The following is a 10,923-nucleotide window of genomic DNA, read 5'->3' as shown; positions in this document are numbered from 1 at the left end:
TGTTAAGAAAGAAATCAGGTGAGATTTCTTTCTCATGCAACTCTCTTCTCATCGAAGGAGAGCAGAGATTTTGCCAATGGTTCACTCTCCATTCTGATCTCAATGACTGGAGGAAAACCAGCCAAGTAAGTTTTGGGGATTTCCAGCAGTGCATTTGCAGGTGATTTGTTTCAGGCTGTATTTCATATGCTGACCAAACTCTACACGGTTTCAGAACAGGTTTATAATGGATTGTCTAATTCTTGTATTGTTTCTACTCATCTGTGCCAGTGGGATCACTGCAACTTCTTAGAGAAATCAGCAATTAGATTGATTGTATCTGTGATTGGGGTTTCCAAAAATACTTCTGATGATTGATTTAATTGCAAGTGATTAGAGTTAGGATGTCCATTTAACGTGTGAAAAGACAGTTTATAGCTTAATTACTTTTTAAAGCACATCTTAATTAGGAAGTGACTATTCCTGTCAGCGGTGTGTTTTTAATTACAAACAACCTAAATGTTTGTGTTTTCAACAGGTACTACAAATGATGATATGCAAGGCATAGCAGAATAAAATGCAAAGATATATGATGTGTGTTAGGCTTTTCCTGCCAGACTCAGATTGATAATGTGGAATGAAATAAGCTTTAATGGAGAAGGTGTAGGAAGGGTATCTTTGTGTTGGTTTTTTTTATTTTGTTTTTTTGGGTTTTCTTTTTTTTTTTTTTTTTTTTTTTTGTCTTTTTAACTTGCAGGTGTGTGGCCTTTTACACAGTTTATCTAACTGTATACCTGAAGTTATAAGGCAAATTTATGTGAGTATATTCTTTAATGGCAATTATGTAAGGAGAAGTACTTGGACCTGAATGGAGTGGAATGTGTCCTTGCCCATGGAAGGGAGGTTGGAACTAGATGATCTTTAGGATCCCTCCAGCCCTCACCATCCTGTGCTGCATTCAGGTCAAAAGGAAGGTTTTAGCAGCAGTGCAGGGAAGGAACTCATCTTTAGTGAAGGGGGGGGGGAGTGGAAATCTGGGCTTTTCAATGCCAAGCCTTCTGTATGTCTACCATTGGCAATCGACCTGGGGGTGGTTAAGCCTCATCCTTCTTAAGAATTGTGGAGGGAACAAGATAAAAGTGAAGGTACAGTGGAAGGAGTGAAGAAGAGAAAGGGCCAGTTCAGGTACCTAAGGGTGAGTTTGTGAAAGAGAGAGTTGCTGCTGAAGTGTGGTTTTCTTACTTCTACAAGAAGAATATAATTATTTGTGGTCAAATCTGGGAAAATAATAGCTACAAATTATTAGAAGTTAGTTGTGTAAATTAATGTCATGGAGATTTAGATGGAATAAGTGGAATACAATTCAGTCGTGTTAACCTAATAATTTTGGGGGGTTGGCAGGGGATTGCTTCTATGTCCTGGACTTAGCACTGTGGGTATTTGGGAGAATTGCTGAGGTATCATCTTGTCAGATTTAAGGTGTCTTTATTCAAAGGATGTCTTGAATATTAAGGACATCTTAACATCAAAAAATTATCTGTATTTCAGGAAGGCATTGCTTCCCTATTAGCTTATAGTCCTTACTCATTAAAAAAAAAAAAAAAAAAAAAAAAAAAAAAAAAAAAAAAAAAAAAAAAAAAAAAAAAAAAAAAAAAAAAAAAAAAAAAAAAAAAGGCAGCTCTGCCCCATAACCTTTCCCTTAATTTTAAGATGAATAGCATATGTTATCTTTCCTAAGGCAAACTAAGTGTACAAAGAAGAGAAGAGGCTTTAGTTTTACATCTAGAAAAATTGGGAAACAAAATCCCTCCCAGTGGGGGAGCAAGGTACAAAGCTGACCTCATCTAATTTATCTGAAGGTATGATAGAAGCCTTTTTTCTTAGGTGGCTCTTTCCATCACAATGTGCTCTTTCTACCTTTCCTTGATTTATCTTATGTCTTTGTTATCCCAAGGTGAAAATGGTGAATTTATCTTCTACTGAAGACACCTTTTTAAAAAGAGTCTGAATCACTAAGGCCAAGCCCAGAAGCAACTGGAGGCAATTAGGAACACTTTCTTTAAAACTCGCACCCAACCTACACATGCTTAACTCGGGAGATCAGAGAGAAATATAGCTAGAGGACAGCAGGACTAATAGCTACCAGATCTAACAAACCATAAAGGTGTTCACTGGAGAATTGTGGCAATATTGACTGTGTGTTCATTAAGGACATGACTGCCAGATGATGAAAGCATTGCTCTGCTGGGAGACATTTTGCTACTTAAAATGGCAGATAAAGTTACTCTCTGCTTTTTCCTGGTGTTAAAGAAAAAAAAAAAAAAAAAAAAAAGAAAAAAAAAAAGGTGCAAAACTTGTTGGATGGAAAGAATTTCTGGGGTGAAGTTTTCAGCACTCTCCTACCATCCTCTGTGAAGAAGTTTAATCATCACTTCCTAAACTTGAAATCTATCAAGACTAATAAATAGTGTCACTCCTTTCACTCTTGATGACTATCACTAACAGCCTTGTATATTTAATGCGCCTGAAACAGAATTTGATATCATTACAGCAATGAGAAGTAAACCACTTTCCAGTGAGACCGATATTCTGAATGTCGCTGTTTCTTTTCTGCTTGCGTATCTTTCAGTGATACTCTCTCCACAGCAGAGAAATCATTTCTTTACCCTTTAATCCTTTAATATTCAAGCCACAACAATACCCTGGGATTTTTTTTTCTTCTAATAATTGTGATTTAGAACAATATTGTGGTTTGAGACTATAGAGGACTATAACTACTTTTCCAAACTTGAAGATTAATTCCAACTGTTAACCCAGTCCTGTCATGTTCACCACTGGACCATGTCATTAAGTAGGACAGCCACACATCTTTCAAATTCCTCAGGCATGGTGGCCTCACCGTTTCCCAGGTCACCCTATTCTGAGCCCTGACAACCATTTTGGTGAAGAATTTCCCCCTAATCTCCAATTTACTGTTTCTGTGTTCCTGCATTCTGGTGTTCCTTGCAACAAAGTGCATCAAATCTATAATGACTAAATGAATTAGAAATAAATCTGATTTTGGAGTTTGTGTTAATTGATTTTAATGTTTTCAGTACTCTTTGGGTCTTCTATCTATGTTATTCTATTGAATGGGGAAACTGGAAAGTCTTGGGGTGTCACAAGGCACCATGAGCTAGGCGATTCAGTAACTTCACTTGGATACAATGGCACTTATCCAAAGTGAATGGTATTGGTGAGATCTGGAGATCTTTTCCTGCTTTATTTGTAACACACTTTTATGACTGCCAGGTCTGGAATGCAGCAATCCCCTGAGGAAAAACCCATTCTCTTTCTCTCTTTGCTTTCTCATAAAAGCAGAGAGGGCAATTCTAGAGTTAGGTACACATAGTTGTGCTTTGAGCCTTGAATGCTCTGTCTGAATGCTTCAAGAATCAGTTTGGTGAAAATTTATCTACCACTAAGTGAAGTCATTAGTTCTTTGATGATTCAGAGACAGCCTTCAGCCAAGCAAAAGTCTGAGCAAGCAACTGTGTGGTTCAATAAGATCACCGGGCTTCTACTTGTTTTGTTACTTTTATATATTTTTTCCAACATTTCTTGGTCAAGACTGCTGAAAATTCCAGAGGAAAATTCAAAAGTGAGTGCTGTCTACATCTGTTTGAATCTGCTGAGAATTAAGCTGTGCTTAGTCCTCAAACCACAATTCTTTCTTGGTTTAATCAAGTGAATTGAAATTTCCACCCAAAGGTGTAGGAATGCCAGTATTGCTCATTCACACATGACGACCATAACTAAACCAATATTCACATTTATATGAAATCTCTGAGGGCACTACATAATACTATATGAAACTACCAAGTTTTATGTCCACTTCACACGAACAAGATGCTTAATATTGCATTTACAAGGTGGCAGCTATCTTATAATACTTTACAATAGCTGTAGGGTGGGTTAAAATATAGTTTAAAAGCAGAAAAAAAAATCATCCTTTCTACTAATACAGTATTGAGTTTTTCTTTTTCAAAACAAAGCAACTTAAAAAAAAATCTGTAAAAATAAAGGAAGTTTGCTAAGATAGGTGTGTGTATTAAAATAAATTGCAGGTTTTAAAGGAAAGGAACAAATGGTTATATACTCTATGGGAAGAGGGAAGAAATCCAGCACCAATAAATACTGAAATCTGAATGTGCTGCCAGGTGATGCTGAAGGGTATTTTAATAGATTGATGTTGTGGACTTGTCACCTGACTGAGAATTGGGAAATTACCTGCACACTGGGCAAGGTAGTAACTCTGGTTTCTTGAGATTACAAGGGAGATTTTCTGGTTCATAGATAAAGGTTTAGCTGTTTGTGCAAGAGTGAGAGCTAAATGAAAAACTTAACCATCAAAGATCTGAAACTGGGGGGAGTGGGGATTTTTTTGTTTGTTTGTTTTAATATCATCTCTCTTTATTCGAGAAATGCATCTATTCCTGATTTTGTGATGCTCTTAAGGTCCATCTAGTCTGAAAAGAGGTGGAAAAATCTTTCAGTTCTATTTCTTACTTGGCTAGTCAGCTGGTTAAGGAAACAGCAGAGTGGTGAAAAGGTATGAGTTAAACTGTAAGTCTGAGCCAGGACTGACTAAGACAGGCTTGCTCAAGTGAAAGGTAACACATAAGGGCTGCCTTCAGCAACAGAGCATGAGAACAGCCTGAAAAATTAAAAAGAAAAAAATTAAAAAAACAAAAAAAACAAACAAAAAACCTGAAAGGTTTCTAAAGATCCCCCCACTCCTCCTTATAACCACTAAACTTTTCTTCTGGTCTTTTAACCTCAGTAGCTTGTTTGTCTTTGTTTTTTTTGTTTTGCTTTTTTTGGTTGTTTTGTTTTGCTTTGTTTTTTTTCTCCCTGCCCCTAACAGCTTTTTGTATTTTCTATCTATTTCTGTGTGTAAAACTGTCTTTCACATATGCTCAAATCAACAATGCTGTGTTTTTCTTTTTAAAAAAATAAAAAAAAAAAAAGAGAGGCAAAGGTGTAGTAGAGTAAGCAGCATGCAGTGGGAGAGTAGGGAGTCACCACTCAGTCTTGCTGTGCACACTGTGTGCTGAGAGAGATGGAAAACTGGTGAACAGCAGAATAAAGATGAGGAAAAACCCAACTGCTTGCCAATGGCATAATTAGGTGCTATTTATCCTTTTTACAGTATTTACCTTGGCAGTGCTTCATTAGGGATTTATGGCCATCTGTCTTACAGATTTATTGTATATGTTGTGGATTTTGAGGTTTAAAACTGCTTCGGAGCCAGAAGAAATCCCTGTGCTGCATATATCCTGGCACCTGACTTTCCTGAGGATAAGAAGTTTCATGAATCTGCTTACAGGGCTTCACAAAACACTGCCTGGGCTGATGTCACACCAGTGGTCAGTAAACTGAGCCTGTAATGTGACATCACTCAGTATCATTTGCACATGTCTGTTTTAGCAGCACAGAGAGGAGGGACAATGTTCAACTGTTACCTGTCTCTGACATTTTTAATTTTTTTTTTTTTTTTGTTTTTTTTTTCTAGTTGCCTTTTCTTTTTTTTTTTTCTTTTATGTTCTTTTTTCAACATAGTTCATTAAATTTATTATTATTAATAATTTTCCCTTAATAATAATAATTAATAACTATTATTAGGCATGTACCTCACTGCCTTTCCTATTGCTGTTCTGTCTGTGGATGCAGACCATTGCAACATGGGTGAAATTCTCTTCTGACCCCAAGTGATTTTCCCCAGAGTGTAGTCTGGGCAAAGAGAGAGGGTAAATCAGCTTTCTGTGTTAGAAGCGGGAGTCTTCTAGTTTGCTACTTCTGTTTATTGTGCACAAAGTGCATCTCCCAGAAGGCGAATTGTGCTCACACAAAACAGTTTTAATATCTTTCTACAGACCTTAGGCTTGTTGGTGTTTGCCTGGGGCTATACATCCCAACAGAAGAGAGAATTAGCAGCAATTAGAACAGTGTGGAAATATTATCATAAAATAAAGTCCAGAAAAAAGGAAAATATTCACTGAAGTCTCTGAAATGAGGAGAAAAACTTATTATAGAAACATTGAGAAAATATGGAGGCATCCAGGACTTCAGGCTACATGCTTTGTGTTCCCTCAGAAACAGGATCCTGATTTAGAGGACAGCCTTTTCCTACCCTCATACACCTTAGAGTTTTCCTGTTTCCTTGCAAATGAGTTCAGGATTTAGGCATCCCTTTGTTACCAAGTGGTTTTTTTGGACAGTATTTAACAGGAAATAAAGTTTGGGGGTTTTCTTCTGCCTTTAAGAATAATATCTGTTCTCCCAAGGTGATACTTTAAAAACAGTAGAGATCAACGGTGCAGATTAACAGAAATTAGTCGTGCTAGAAATAACTCTTGCATTAAAGGTTTTGTTGTGAGACAAAAAAACTATGCAAATTGAAAGAAAACAGCAAATTGGACCCATCTGTGTTGAGAAGTTTTGATTTGTGCTGTCTTTGATGTGCTGAAGTGATCCCATTGTGGGAATGTTTTGTGTCTGTGCTCACTCTAAAACTTAATTACGGTGTTAAGTTGCCTGCACATAAGTAAAATTTTAACTCTTTTTTCCCATTTCTACTTAAATGACTTTTTATTCAAAAACATGTGAGAGTTGAGTTTTAGCTCCTGTAACCAAAATGTCGAGGGGCCAGTGTATTAACTCCTCCCTTAAATGAGCAATGTCAATACCTCTAGATTTCTTTAGTTTTGCCAGAGAATGAATAAAAGCTCTATATTGTAAATTATGGGGAGCAACTGAGGAAGCTGGGGGTGTTTAGTCTGGTGAAAAGGAGACTTGGGGGAGACCTTATTACTCTCTATAGCTCCCTGAAAGGAGGATGTAGCCAGAGGGTGTTGGCTCCTTCTCCCAGGTAACAAGTGAAGGATGAGAGAAAACAGGCTCAAGCTGTGTCAGGGGTAGTTGGATGGGCTATTAGGAAAAATGCTTCACAGAAAAGTTGGGTCAAGCAGTGGAACAGGCTGCCCAGGGAAGTCCTTGAATTCCCATCCCTGGAAGTGCATAAAAAGACATGTTGATGTGGAATTTAAGGGCATGGTTTAGTGGTGAGCTTGACAGTTTTGGGTTAATGGTTGGACTTTATGATCTTAGAGGTCTTTTCCAAACTTAATGATTCTGTGATTACATCTTACTTGGACCTAAAGCTTTGCCTCCCACACCACTACCATTACATTGTGTTTCCTGGTGTTTCAAGGGTCTGTTAGAGGGGTGGGTGAGGCAGAAGAGGGCTAGTGCAACCAGAGAGTCCTGAGGGGTTGAAGCCAGAAGTTCCTTCTGTTACCCCCAACTTGCACACCTCATCCTCCAGCCCTTTGCTTGCATTCCCAGGGGAACTCTCACTGCTGGTCACAAGCATCCAAGAATGAATCAAAGCAGAAATACTGCAAAGGAAAAAAATCCATGAGATCTACTAGATTAAAACTTTCTCTTTTCTCCTTTGTCCTTTGAAAGACTCACAACAACAAAAAAATAAAAAATTGGGGTATTCAGCTGATGTTTGTCAGGATACACTGTTCTCTGTAAAGAAACCTGTCTCTGTTCCCCTGCTCCTGGATGTTTCTCAACACAATGCATTTCTTTTCCCTTGTGTGGTGACCCAGAGCTGACCAAAGGACAGCTGCAGCAGCGTGGGCTGCCCTTTTGTGTGTGACTGCTGCGCTGTGCCGTGCTCCTGCCCGGCAGTGCCACTCCTCTGGCTTTGTGCTTTCCTCTCAGCTTGTACCAGGCATCTCACAGAATGCCTCAGCCGCCTTTCTGTCATCCCCCAGACCAAATTACAGCTGTCAATTATACATGAAAGGCAGGTGAGATCAAAGAGTTCCCTCAGTCCTGCTACTCGTGCATCTGCTTTGGCCTCAGAACTCAGAACCAAACTCCTCTTTCAAAATCCTCATCTTCAGTTTAACCTGGTACCTTTTATCAAAATTATCATCTGGGTAGCTTCCCACTATTGTACAGTGGATAATGAAGAACACTTTATATGCTTGTAAATGCCAGAAGAATTTAAAATGTGAAAAGGACATTTTGCAATGAGTAGTTTCATGATTCCCTTCAGTGTTTGACAAGGATTTTACTTAGAGCTGAAAATATTAATGAGTCAGATCATTTCAGAGTAACAAAGAAAGAGGGGAGGAAAAGGTTTTGGAAGGGAGGGTTCTGTTTGTTGTGGTTTGGGTTTTACTTGTTTTAAAGGAGTTTGGTTTTTTTTTAATAGTAAAAGTTAAGAGTAAAATTCTGACATTTATGTGAATGTTACTGCATCTTCCCTCATTCTCTTGATATTTAACCTGTCATTGAATGTATTGTTCACATTGACTCCTGAGAAAAAGCAAGAAGCTCTGACATAGAGCACATCTAATCATTGTTTTTCTCCTAAATTAATAGTCCACCATGCCCAGCAATTATTGAGAATTTTAAAATATTCTTATTAAAGTATGATGACTAAAATAAGTACGCTTATTTTGTATGTTTCAGCTCCAACTTTAATCTGATGAAGCGTAAACATCTTTTTAAAACCAAAGACTCTGGATGCTAAAATGTTCCACTTTATCTGTGTATCTATCTAAAGATGTTAAACTGCACCAAAGGACTGTTCCAGTATCAGAGAAACTCAGCTTGATTAAATTCTTGCAAGGAAATGTGTATAATGCATCATTGTACTGGCATATTTTAAAAATTGTAACATTAATAGTTTATTAAGTAATGCGAGCTGCTTTGGTCTTCAGCAAAAGCTCCTTTGTACAGGGATTGCTCCCATGTGGTGATTTGAGCTCCCTAAGGATTTTGTCGTTAATTTGACAATTTAGTTCATGTCAGCAAGCACTCTAATAAAGGGAACTTTTGGTGTTAGTCTTCTGGTGAGTTGAGCTGTTGGGGGTAGAGTCAAAAGAGAAGAATATTTGTACAAAACACTATATTTGCCTGTTAAATTAAAAACTGCTCAGACAGATTGTTTTTTTTCCCCAAAGAATTTTGCATGCATGGGAGTAAATTTCATGTATAGGGTACAAAAAGAGAAAAGTTTTACTCTATTGTTATTAGTGCATTAGTTAGGGCATGTCGTGACACTGAGTTGCAATTAATTCTGAATCATCATCAGTCATTCTGTCTTTTCATAAACATTGAAAGCTCTTAACAATTGCAAGCTATTTGAAGCTTAGCTCTTTATATCAGGCATGATTCAAAGTGGCTACTCTGATATCATGGGCATCTTGTGTTCTTCTTCAGATCTGCTGATCCATATTGAAGTGCTTTTTAAAAGGCCCCACAACCAATGCTGCACACACAAACACAGAACCCAAGCTAATTATCTTGCTGGGTGAGGTTTAACGTGATACTGGCTGTAGAAATGACAACACTGTGTACATCCTGGATTATTTCAGAAATGCTTTTAATCTTGTTGTTTGTGCTAGCCTAGAGAAGAAAGAAACTTTACATAACACTATTCCACAGACGAGGCATATCTGTTCTTTTTCACAGATCTGTAAAGTGTAATTGTACTTCTGAAGCCTTTTCAAGAAGAATGCAATGCACCTCAACATATGTTTATTAAAAACCTACTTTTCAAATTGAATCCTCTACTCTAATTAGACTAGTTAAGGATGATGGTCTTACTTCTGCTGAGCCTACTTGAAATTTAGAGCATCTCCTCTCACTGCTCTGATGCTGCTCTCTATTTACTCCAGTGTGGAGGCAGCCAGTGGTTTGGCCCAGTCTATTTGGGAAAATAAACCACGGTGAAAATGTTTCAAAGCGTCTCCATGTGTTGGTGTTCTGCACTGAGTGAAAGAAAAGCAAACTGACATCTGAGAGTAATGAACAAGGGGATTTTCTTCTTAATTTTCTTAATGGACCATAGATTCAGCAGGGAACACCAGTGCAGTGTGTGTGGAGGGTTGCTCTGCAGAACAGATAGTTACCTTGTGCCTCATCCCTTTTTTTCTCTGCCTTATTACAAAGTGAAATGACAGAAAAGTAGTTTTGTCTGAAACCAGAACTCGACATAAAATCATCCTTGAAGCTTGCAGCAAATTGCCACTCCAATGTGTACTTGAGTATGTTTTGTAGGACTTGTGCAGTCTCTAGCATGGCTCACACTGGGTGTGCATATCAATGATGGTGGAAAAGTGAGCCTTTAGGTGCTCCTGTCTGCTGGTGTTTTTTGAGACTTTGTTGCTGTCATTATGCACTCAGGAAACCTCAAACTTTTCCATGAAAAGCAAGTGATCAGTTCTTATATTTTATCAGAGTTGTCATTAGCCAAGCTAGCAGAGTACCTGCTTGACATTTAAGAACTGACTCTGTCTTGATTAGGTGTACTGGAGACCCAATTCTTCATGTCTAAGGTGAGTACCGTGAACCAGCATTCAGTTGGTTTTCTTTCTTGGTTTTCTTCCTACTTTCTTCTCTTCTCTTTGTTTTAATTCTGTTTACAAAAAAAAAAAAAAAAATTCAAGCTTTCTTTGCAGTTTAGTGGCTAGGATAGATTTCTGGGATGAAGTTGAGTGAGGTGTTCTGTGTCCAGTTAAGTGTTCTAATTTTTACAGATTTTACTTATTTAGAGGTAAGAGGAAAGGGCTTTCCCCCCTGCTCCCCTTTCACTTTTTGAACCATAAAGGGTCTTCTCATCTAAACTGGTTCATACATTCCTTCAGGCAATCCAATTTTTATGGAAAGAACTTTCATCAGGAAATCCCTGACTCGCTGCCCTCCTGGAGACCCACATCTACTGGATCTTAGTTTCTTTGCCTTTGATGCTTTGACACAAAAAAGCCTCTAATAAGCAGAAGAGAGCCCACCATTCATCTTCCTCTGCTGCTCTCCATTTGTAAAATGAGCAAGTGTGGTATATACTTACATGTGGGAATTATGATGTAGTCATTAAAA

The 10,923-nt window shown here is 37.9% G+C and overlaps 1 long non-coding RNA gene across 1 annotated transcript in view; it reads right to left on the bottom strand.

Moving 5' to 3' along the window:
• Positions 1 to 1,566: 1,566 nt before the first annotated feature.
• Positions 1,567 to 10,923, bottom strand: part of LOC136359978 (uncharacterized) — a 316,390-nt gene continuing 307,033 nt past the window's right edge. Inside the window, exon 2 of the long non-coding RNA XR_010743395.1 lies at positions 1,567 to 1,657. This is a non-coding gene — a long non-coding RNA (uncharacterized lncRNA). The remainder of the gene's footprint in view (positions 1,658 to 10,923) is intronic.

The sequence above is a fragment of the Sylvia atricapilla genome, chromosome 4 (assembly GCF_009819655.1).
Source record: "Sylvia atricapilla isolate bSylAtr1 chromosome 4, bSylAtr1.pri, whole genome shotgun sequence".
In the NCBI taxonomy this organism is placed as follows: Eukaryota; Metazoa; Chordata; class Aves; order Passeriformes; family Sylviidae; genus Sylvia; species Sylvia atricapilla.
Note: the sequence above shows the minus strand (reverse complement) of the source record. Positions and strands in the feature narration are given on the sequence as shown.